The following is a 10,815-nucleotide window of genomic DNA, read 5'->3' as shown; positions in this document are numbered from 1 at the left end:
GGTGCTCTAGCAGAAAGTCTGGTGGGTCCATGAGATCAATACACTCTGGTCTAGGTCTTTCCTGCTTGGTTTTCTCTGGCCATCCTACCCTCACCTGCTAGCAGCTGTCCAAGTTTTGGGCTTTCCAACAGCAAACTGGACAGGTTTGGTCTCCAGGTACAGGGATGCTCTAGCAGAAAGTCTGGTGGGTCCATGAGATCAATACACTCTGGTCTAGGTCTTTCCTGTTGCCTGCTTGGTTTTCTCCAGCCATCCTACCCTCACCTGCTAGAAGCTGTCCAAGTTTCGGGAGTTCCAACAGCAAACTGGACAGGTTTGGTCTCCAGGTACAGGGATGCTCTAGCAGAAAGTATGGTGGGTCCATGAGATCAATACACTCTGGTCTAGGTCTTTCCTTCCCTAAAACTACTTCTTTGTCTTCTTCAGAGTCAAGATTAAGGGTATTTCATTGTTCCTCAGTGCCATGGATGGTGAACTCTGACCTAGTATGACTGGCAGATGCTCCATGGGGCTCTTCTGGATTTTCAATATCATCTACCCCAAGGACCAATTTGCTGTCCTTTATTAGCCACAGGCGATAATTTTATGGCTGTCAAAGCTCAGGTTCTGAGAGATGGCATCTTGAGTCTGTAGTTTTGCTGCCTATTTGGTCATATCTGGCATCCTACACTCACCTGCTACCCATGTTTGAGGCCAACAGCAAACTGGATGAGCTTGGTCTCCAGGTACAGGGATGCTCTAGCAGAAAGTCTGGTGGGTCCATAAGATCAATACACTCTAGTCTAGGTCTTTCCTTCCCTAAAACTACTTTTGTCGAGTCAAGATTAAGGGTAGTTCAGTGTTCCTCAGGGCTGTGGATGGTGAACTCTGACCTAGTATGACTGGCAGATGCTCCATGGGGCTCTGCTGCATTTTTAATATCTACCCTAAGGACCAATTTGCCGTCGTCTTTTATTAGCCACAAGCTATAATTGTGAGGCTGTTGAAGCCCAGGTTCTGAGAGATGGCATCTTGAAGTCTCTAGTTTTGCTGTCTATTTGGTCATATCTGGCATCCTACCCTCACCTGCTACCCATGTTTGAGGCCAACAGCAAGCTGGATGAGTTTGGTCTCCAGGTAAATGGATCCTCTCGAAGAAAGTCTAGTGGGCCCAAGAGATCAATACACTTTGGTCTATGCCTTTCCTTCCCTAAAACTACTTCTTCGTCATCTTCATAGAGTATTTCATAATATTCTAGTAATCCATGGTATTGCAGTTCTCCCTTAGTGCTGAGGGCTGGCCTAGGTGGATAGTTTTCTCTGACTTAGTATGACTCTGGCAGATGCTCCATGGGGCTCTCCTGGATCTTTAAATGCTTCCATCCCAAGGACCAATTTGCCATTCTTTCCAGCTGCTGGCTTTAATGATGTGGCTGATGAAGCCCAGGTTCTGAGAGATGGGTATCTGAAAATACGGTTCTGCTGCCTGCTTGGTCATATCTGGCATCCTACCCTCACCTGCTACCCATGTTTGAGGTCAACAGCAAACTGGATGAGTTTGGTCTCCAGGTAAATGGATCCTATAGAAGAAAGTCTGGTGGGCTCAAGAGATCAATACACTCTGGTCTATGCCTTTCCTTCCCTAAAACTACTTCTTTGTCATCTTCACAGAGTCATGATTCAGGGTATTGCAGTTCCCCCTTAGTGCTGAGGATTGGCCTAGGTGGATAGGTTTTTATGGCCTAGTGTTACTCTGGCAGATCCTCCATGGGGCTCTCTTGTGCATCTTCAAATTCTTCTATCCCAAGGGACCAATTTGCCATCCTTTCCAGCCGCTGGCTTTAATGATATGGCTGTTTAAGCCCAGGTTCTGAGAGTTGGGAATCCCAAAGTCTGGTTCTGCTACCTGCTTGGTCATCTCTGGCCATCCTACCCTCACCTGCTACCAGCTGTCCGGATTTGGTGGTTTGGTCTCCAGGTACAGGGATCCTCTAGCAGAAGCTCTTTCATCCCCTAAAATGTCTTCGTCTGCTTCACAGAATCAAGATAAAGGGTATTCCAGTGCTCCTCAGTGCTGCAGATTGGTCCAGGTGGATGGGGTACTCTGACTTTGTGTAACTCTGGCAGAATCTCCATGGGGGTCTGTTGGGTCTTTTAAGATCTTCTATGCCCAAGGATCTTCAGCCACTGACTAATGGTATGGCAGTTGAATCCCAGGTTCTGAGAAATGGGCATCTCGAAGTCCCATGATTCCTATGCTAAAAGCTAGGAATTCTACTTACAAGGTCTATCATCGCATGTGGAAGGCATACTACATTAGGTGTGAGTCTTGGGGTGTCCACCTCAAGAGTTTCATCTTGGGAAAAATCCTCTCCTGCCTACAGCTGGGTTTGGACCAATGTTTGGCTCTATCAAGGGTCATATTTCTGCTCTTTCTATCTTGTTTCAGAGACTGTTGGCCTCTCACTCGTTGATGAAGACCTTTGTACAGAGGATCTACCATGCAGCTTCATTTGTTCATTCCCCTGTGGCTCCATGGGATCTGAATGTGGATCTTACTGTACTTTAGAAACCACCATTTGAAGCTATCAGAGATGTTTCCTTCTACTCTCACAAGATGGTATACCTTTTAGCCATCACCTGTGTCAGGTGAGTGTCTGATCTGGTGGCCTTGTCTTGTAAAGAATCATTTCTGGTCTTACACAGGATTACATATGGTGGCGTTGAGGTCCAGAGCCTCCTTCCTTTCTACGGTGGCATTTTGATGTTGAGGTCCAAAGCCTCCTTCCTTTCTAAGGTGATATTTTGGTGTTGAGGTCCAAAGCCTTCTTCCTTTCTAAGGTGGCATTTTGGTGTTGAGATCCAGAGCCTCCTTCGTTTCCAAGGTGGCATTTTGGTGTTGAGATCCAGAGCCTCCTTCCTTTCTAAGGTGGCATTTTGGTGTTGAGATCCAGAACCTCCTTTCTTTCTAAGGTGGCATTTTGGTGTTGAGATCCAGAGCCTCCTTTCTAAGGTGGCATTTTGGTGTTGAGATCCAGAGCCTCCCTTCCTTTCCAAGGTGGCATTTTGGTGTTGAGATCCAGAGCCTCCCTTCCTTTCCAAGGTGGCATTTTGGTGTTGAGATCCAGAGCCTCCTTCCTTTCTAAGGTGGCATTTTGGTGTTGGGATCCAGAGCCTCCTTCCTTTCCAAGGTGGCATTTTGGTGTTGGGATCCAGAGCCTCCTTCCTTTCCAAGGTGGCATTTTGGTGTTGGGATCCAGAGCCTCCTTCCTTTCCAAGGTGGCATTTTGGTGTTGGGATCCAGAGCCTCCTTCCTTTCCAAGGTGGCATTTTGGTGTTGGGATCCAGAGCCTCCTTCCTTTCCAAGGTGGCATTTTGGTGTTGGGATCCAGAGCCTCCTTCCTTTCCATGGTGGCATTTTGGTGTTGGGATCCAGAGCCTCCTTCCTTTCCAAGGTGGCATTTTGGTGTTGAGATCCAGAGCCTCCTTCCTTTCCAAGGTGGCATTTTGGTGTTTGAGGTCCAGAGCCTCCTTCCTTTCCAAGGTGGCATGTTGGTGTTGAGGTCCAGAGCCTCCTTCTTTTCCAAGGTGGCATTTTGGTGTTGGGATCCAGAGCCTCCTTCCTTTCCAAGGTGGCATTTTGGTGTTGAGATCCAGAGCCTCCTTCCTTTCCAAGGTGGCATTTTGGTGTTGAGATCCAGAGCCTCCTTCCTTTCCAAGGTGGCATTTTGGTGTTTGAGGTCCAGAGCCTCCTTCCTTTCCAAGGTGGCATGTTGGTGTTTGAGGTCCAGAGCCTCCTTCTTTTCCAAGGTGGCATTTTGGTGTTGGGATCCAGAGCCTCCTTCCTTTCCAAGGTGGCATTTTGGTGTTGGGATCCAGAGCCTCCTTCCTTTCCAAGGTGGCATTTTGGTGTTGAGATCCAGAGCCTCCTTCCTTTCCAAGGTGGCATGTTGGTGTTGAGGTCCAGAGCCTCCTTCCTTCCCAAGGTGGCATTTTGGTGTTGAGATCCAGAGCCTCCTTCCTTTCCAAGGTGGCATTTTGGTGGTGAGATCCAGAGCCTCCTTCCTTTCCAAGGTGGCATTTTGGTGGTGAGATCCAGAGCCTCCTTCCTTTCGAAGGTGGTTTTGGCCTTTTAGCGCCAAGATATTGCTATTCAGTCTTTCTGTCCAGCTCTATAACACCTAACAGAAACTTCCCTGTATTGTCTGGATGTGTTGTGGACTGTGAGAAATGTCCTCCTTGGTTCCCAAGAATATTAATATTTGCTTCCTAATTACCTCATATAAAAAAAAGAAGCTCCATGGTGTAATTTTTTTTTTTCAATCTATCATAATTTATTAATAAATGTGAAAGACAATCCAAAAATGTACAAAGGTGCAAAGTAGGCGGAATTGCTACTTCTGGCTGCGATGGTGTAATTTTCGGTTCTAGTGTGATCTCACTTCAGTGCGTTTCCTCCATATAGACTTTCTCAAGAGGCTCTAAGTCTTTATCAACGAATCACATCGAGGAAGTGACGCCCCTTGTTAAGACGTATTCTACTAGATCTATGAGGGCTTTTTGGACCTTTTCGGGAACTTTTTACTAGATTTGCAAGGCTGCCATTGGGTCTTGTGCTCTTAAGTTCTACCAGGTGGATGATGCAAATGGGTTATTTGGGTGAAAATTGAGGTAAAATACCTGTTAATCCCCCAGAATTCCAATGAGTCCTAGAGTGAGTCAACGGTGCTGTACTACACTGAAATCCCAAGCAGCGTTGTCAGCCCTGCCAAACTACAGAACACCTCCCCTATGGAAATGGGAAAACATAGACGAGCAAAGAGGTTCACTTGAAGGCAACAAATGAAGGTTGCTTTGTGGGGAGCTATTTTCTGACCCCCAGCTGACTTCCTGTCTGCCCATCCTATAGCAGAATCATCCCAGCTGTCCTTTTACCTTGATATCTCAAGAATAGACTACACGGGAAGCTTCTATCTCCGTCTCAGTGGATGTTCAAGGACATATACAGATGGGTATAAGAAGGTCTCTACCATTTCTTCCACCCAAAACCATGCCTTCTTTTTGGTTTGCTGCCCCTTTGACTGACACCCCTTGAGAAACACCCTCCAGATTTTGGTGGTTGGATGATGAAATTCAAGACTACCTAAGAAGCTTCTGCAGAAAGCGGATGATGAAATTTGTCCTCTTGAGTTTAGATGGGTCACCTGTCTAGGAGAGTCGTCTTCCTACTTTATACGGAGTAGCTTGAGGTGGACAATTCCGAGATCTTTAGGGAAGTTCCTTCTGAAAAGTGATATTCTTGTATCTCTTAAACTCAAAGAAAAAAAGATCTCCACGCCGTTCAGTTGGGATTCAGTTGGAATTGAACACTTGAAGTGATGGCTTTCCACTCTTCTAACATCGGGAACACGGATGGTGGCACTGGACCAATAGGAATGAAAATTGGTTCTAATGTAGATATAAAACGAGGTGGCATTCTCTTTGGAGGAGGGAAACCTCTCATTGGGAGTATGGACCGGGTTTGGCCAGGTGAAGAAAAGGAAGGGGAGGAAGTGGGGACAGGGAATAAAAGGGATATGTAGCGAAAAAAAATGGGGGGTTGGGGTGGGATGGGGAAGAAAAGGAACAAGGTGGCTTTCTCCTTCGGAGGAGGGAAACCCCTCATTGGGAGTATGGACCGGGTTTGGCCAGGCGAAGAAAAGGAAGGGGAGGACGTGGGGACAGGGAATAAAAACCTAGTAAAAAAAAGGGTGGGATGGGAAAGAAAAAGTGGCGATGGGGAAGGAATCACGTCAGAATGGGGAGGAAGTGGGGAAAGGAGGGGAGACGAAGTGAGGTTGGGGAAGAAAAGGAGAGGTGAAGAAGTGGGGACAGGGAAGAAAAGGAGAGGTGAGGAAGTGAGGTTGGGGAAGAAAAGGAGAGGTGAGGAAGTGGGTACATGGAAGAAAAGGAAGAGGAGGAAGTGGGGACAGGGAATAAAAACAAATGTAGTAAAAAAAAGGGGGGGGGGAGGAAAGGAACAAGGTGGCATTCTCCTTGGAGGAGGGAAACCTCTCATTGGGAGTATGGACCGTGTTTGGCCAGGGGAAGAAAAGGAAGGGGAGGAAGTGGGGACGGGGAATAAAAACATAGCAAAAAAAAGGGGAGGTGGGGATGGGAAAGGAAAGGAGGAAGGGATCAGGTCAGAATGGGGAGGAAGTGGGTAAAGGAAAAGAGGGGAGAGGAAGTGAGGTTGGGGAAGAAAAGGAGAGGTAAGGAAGTGGGGACAGGGAAGAAAAGGAAGGGGAGGAAGTGGGGATGAGGAAGAAAAGGAAGAGGGAGGAAGTGTGGATGGGGAAGGAAAGGAGAGGGAAAAAGCGGGGGTGGGAAGGAAAGGAGGGTTGAGGAACTGGGGACAAGAAAGGAGGGAGGCAATAAGTGGGGAAGGGGGGAGGAACTGAGAATGGGGAGGGAGGAAGTGGGGCGAGAAATGAAAGGAGAGGGAGGAAGTGGGGACAGGGAAGAAAAGTGGGTACATGGAAGAGGAGGAAGTGGGGATGGGGAAGAAAAGGATATGTGGGGTGGGATGGGAAGAAAAGGAGGGGTGGAGAAGGAAAGAAGGAGAGGATAAATGAAGACAGGGAAGGAAGAAAGGGGAGGGAGCGGGGATGGGGTTGAAAAGGAAGAGGGAGGAAGTGTGGATGGGGAAGGGAAGGAAAGTAGAGGGGAAAAAGCAGGGATGGGATAGAAAAGGAAGGTTGAGGAATTGGGGACAGGGAAGGAAAGGAGGGAGGGAATAAGTGGGGAAGGAAAGAAAAGGAAAAGGGGAGGAACGGAGAATGGGGATGGAGGAAGTGGGGTGAGAAATGAAAGGAGAGGGAGGAAGTGGGGATGGGGAAAGAAAGGAAGGGGGAGAAGATGGGGAAGGAAATGAAGGAGGGAATAAGTGAGGGATTAGGCGAGGATGGGGGGAGGAAGTGTGGAGAGAAGGGGGAGAGGGATTAAATGAGGATGGGAAAGAGAGGAAGTGGTAATGGGGAGGTAAGAAGGAGGTGGGAAGTAACAATGGGGAAGGAAAGGAAGGTTGAGGAACTGGGGACAGGGAAGGAAAGGAGTGAGGCAATAAGTGGGGAAGAAAAGGAAAGGGGGGGTTAAGAATGGGGAGGGAGGAAGTGGGGATGAGGAAGAAAAGAAGTGGGTACATGGAAGAAAAGAAAGAGGAGTAAGTGGTGACGGAGAGGAAAAGGGGTGAGGAAGTGGGGACGGGGAAGAAAAGGATATGTGGGGTGGGATGGGAAGAAATGGAAGGGTGGAGAAGGAAAGAAGGAGAGGATAAATGAAGACAGGGAAGGAATAAAGGAGGGAGTGGGGATGGGGTTGAAAAGGAAGAGGGAGGAAGTGGATGGGGAAGGGAAGGAAAGAAGAGGGGAAAAAGCGGGGATGGGATAGAAAAGGAAGGTTGAGGAATTGGGGACGGAAGGAAAGGAGGGAGGGAATAAGTGGGGAAGGAAAGAAAAGGGAATGGGGAGGAATTGAGAATGGGAAGGGAGGAAGTGGGGCGAGAAATGAGAGGAAGTGGGGATGGGGGAGGAAAGGAAGGGATGGAAATGAAGGAGGGAATAAGTGAGGGATTAGGCGAGGATGGGGAGGAAGGAAGAGGGGACAGGGAAGTAAGGGGGGAGGAGATGGGGAGAGGGATTACATGAGGATGGGGAAGAGGAAGTGGTAATGGGGAGGTAAGAAGGAGGTGGGAAGTGAGGATGGGAAAGGAAAGGAGAGACAGGGAGGAGGGGGGGAAGGAGTGGAAGGGAGGGGTGAGGAACTGGGGATGGGGACAGGGATTGAAAGGAGGGAGGAGGAAGTGGAGGTGGGGGTGGAAGGGGGAGGAGTGGGGACACTGTCTGTGCTGGCCCAGCTACTTCACTCCTTACACATCTTTTTATGTAGCAGTGGGAAAAGGGGAAAGGATTATTCTGTAGCGTGAGAGCGGAAAGATATGCAAAACCAGAAGACATCACAAATGGGCTGACAATCCGAAGGGTGACCCAAATGCTGCCCACACCCGGAGCTTTCACTTCTCACCGCAATGTGCCAGAACATGTTATAATGGGCGGAGGGAAGATTTGGGGCGGAGTTACACTTCAAATAAGAAGGAAGTTACCAAAAAAAGAAAATCAAATCGTGAGAATTCTGAACCTCCATGACGTCATTCTCTGCACTGAGAACCGAAAATCAGCAACATGTCCGCTAACATCCCACATGAGAGACCAACATTCCCAAATATTCAAACTGTGGTGTGGAGGTGTACAGAACTGGGAACTCGGCACAGGGATGGTGGGAACCCCTCATAATGGGCACAGCGGGGGTACAGACCCGGGAACTCAGCACTGGGATGGTGGGAACCCCTCATAATGGGCACAGAAGGTGTACAGACCCGGGAACTCAACACAGGGATGGTGGGAACCCCTCATAATGGGCACAGTGGGTGTACAGACCCTAAAACTCATCACAGGGATGGTGGGAACCCCTCATCATGGGCACAGCGGCTGTACAGACCCAGGAACTGGGCACAGGGATGGTGGGAACCCCTCATAATGGGCACAGCGGGTGTACAGACCCGGGAACTGGGCACAGGGATGGTGGGAACCCCTCATAATGGGCACAGCGGGTGTACAGACCCGGGAACTGGGCACAGGGATGGTGGGAACCCCTCATAATGGGCACAGCAGGCATACAGACCCAGGAACTGGGTACAAGGATGGTGGGAACCCCTCATAATGGGCATAGCAGGGGTACAGACCCGGGAACTCAGCACAAGGATGGTGGGAACCCCTCATAATGGGCACAGCGGGTGTACAGACCCGGGAACACAGCACAGGGATGGTGGGAGCCCCTCATGATGGGCACAGAGGGTGTACAGACCCAGGAACTGGGCACAGGGATGGTGGGAACCCCTCTTAATGGGCACAGCGGGTGTACAGACCCGGGAACTCGGCACAGGGATGGTGGGAACCCCTCATAATGGGCACAGAAGGTGTACAGACCCGGGAACTCGGCACAGGGATGGTGGGAACCCCTCATAATGGGCACAGCGTGTGTACAGACCCGGGAACTCGTCACAGGGATGGTGGGAACCCCTCACCTACAAGGGACTCTTGCAGTAAATGTTTCATGTGATGTTCGGGTGTCAGCAGCGGGGGGGCGGTAAGGTGGCCCCGTGGCCCCCTGCTGTGATACGGAGACCCTCTTCGGGGTGTCGATGTGAATTAGGGAAGCTCCAACTTCCTGAACACGTCAAATATTCTTGAGAAAACATATAACAGGAACCAGAAGAGAAGGTCGGTGATCGGGTGGCGGCTGGTCGTGCGCACAGAAGGCGAGGAGCGTTTCCTGTCCTGGTCAGCAGAACATCTTCAGTCTCTTCAGACCGGCTCTGGACCTTCAGCCTCCACCAGACAATCGCATTCCCTCCACCCTGACGTGAGTAACTCCACTGAGCCCACTGAACCCACTTCATCCACTGAACCCACTGAGCCCACTGAATCCACTTCATCCACTGAACCCACTTCATCCACTGAACCCACTGAATCCACTTCATCCACTGAATCCACTTCATCCACTGAATCCACTTCATCCACTTCATCCACTGAACCCACTGAATCCACTGAACCCACTTCATCCACTGAACCCACTGAGCCCACTGAATCCACTTCATCCACTGAACCCACTTCATCCACTGAACCCACTTCATCCACTGAACCCACTGAACCCACTTCATCCACTGAACCCACTTCATCCACTGAACCCACTGAATCCACTGAATCCACTGAACCCACTGAACCCACTTCATCCACTGAACCCACTGAATCCACTTCATCCACTGAGCCCACTGAATCCACTTCATCCACTGAACCCACTTCATCCACTGAACCCACTGAATCCACTTCATCCACTGAACCCACTGAATCCACTTCATCCACTGAACCCACTGAATCCACTTCATCCACTGAGCCCACTGAACCCACTTCATCCACTGAGCCCACTGAACCCACTTCATCCACTGAACCCACTTCATCCACTGAGCCCACTGAATCCACTTCATCCACTGAACCCACTGAATCCACTTCATCCACTTCATCCACTGAACCCACTGAATCCACTTCATCCACTGAACCCACTTCATCCACTGAACCCACTTCATCCACTGAACCCACTGAATCCACGTCATCCACTGAACCCACTGAATCCACGTCATCCACTGAATCCACTTCATCCACTGAACCCACTGAATCCACGTCATCCACTGAATCCACTTCATCCACTGAACCCACTTCATCCACTGAACCCACTGAATCCACTTCATCCACTGAACCCACTTCATCCACTGAACCCACTGAATCCACTTCATCCACTGAACCCACTTCATCCACTTCATCCACTGAACCCACTGAACCCACTTCATCCACTGAACCCACTGAATCCACTTCATCCACTGAACCCACTGAATCCACTTCATCCACTGAACCCACTGAATCCACTTCATCCACTGAACCCACTGAATCCACCTCGTGTCAGATTTGTTGGTCGATTATTCGTAAGCAATGATAATAGGACGATCGACCTAAAAGTCAGATATTAGTTCCCGGCGTCTTCTATGTCTTCCAGATTCCAATAACGAGATCTCCCGGATGTAATTCTGGGGTTGTAGATGTTCCAGATCCATAATATAGCATGAATAATTATCCAGCAGGGATGGTGGGAACCCCTCATCATGGGCACCGCGGGTGTACAGACCCAGGAACTCAGCACAGGGATGGTGGGAACCCCTCATAATGGGCACAGCGGGTGTACAGACCC

The 10,815-nt window shown here is 49.5% G+C and overlaps 1 protein-coding gene across 2 annotated transcripts in view; it reads left to right on the top strand.

The window, feature by feature from the left end:
• Positions 1-9,279: 9,279 nt before the first annotated feature.
• Positions 9,280-10,815, top strand: part of LOC149429404 (high affinity immunoglobulin epsilon receptor subunit gamma-like) — a 25,543-nt gene continuing 24,007 nt past the window's right edge. For both annotated transcript variants that reach the window (XM_089666447.1, XM_089666448.1), the window contains exon 1: positions 9,280-9,438. The gene's annotated coding sequence lies outside the window, so the exon portion shown is untranslated. The remainder of the gene's footprint in view (positions 9,439-10,815) is intronic.

Source organism: Staurois parvus, unplaced genomic scaffold, assembly GCF_062004578.1.
Source record: "Staurois parvus isolate SC_StPar_1 unplaced genomic scaffold, SC_StPar_1.0 ptg002715l, whole genome shotgun sequence".
Classification (NCBI taxonomy): Eukaryota; Metazoa; Chordata; class Amphibia; order Anura; family Ranidae; genus Staurois; species Staurois parvus.
This window is presented reverse-complemented; position numbering and strand designations above follow the sequence as displayed.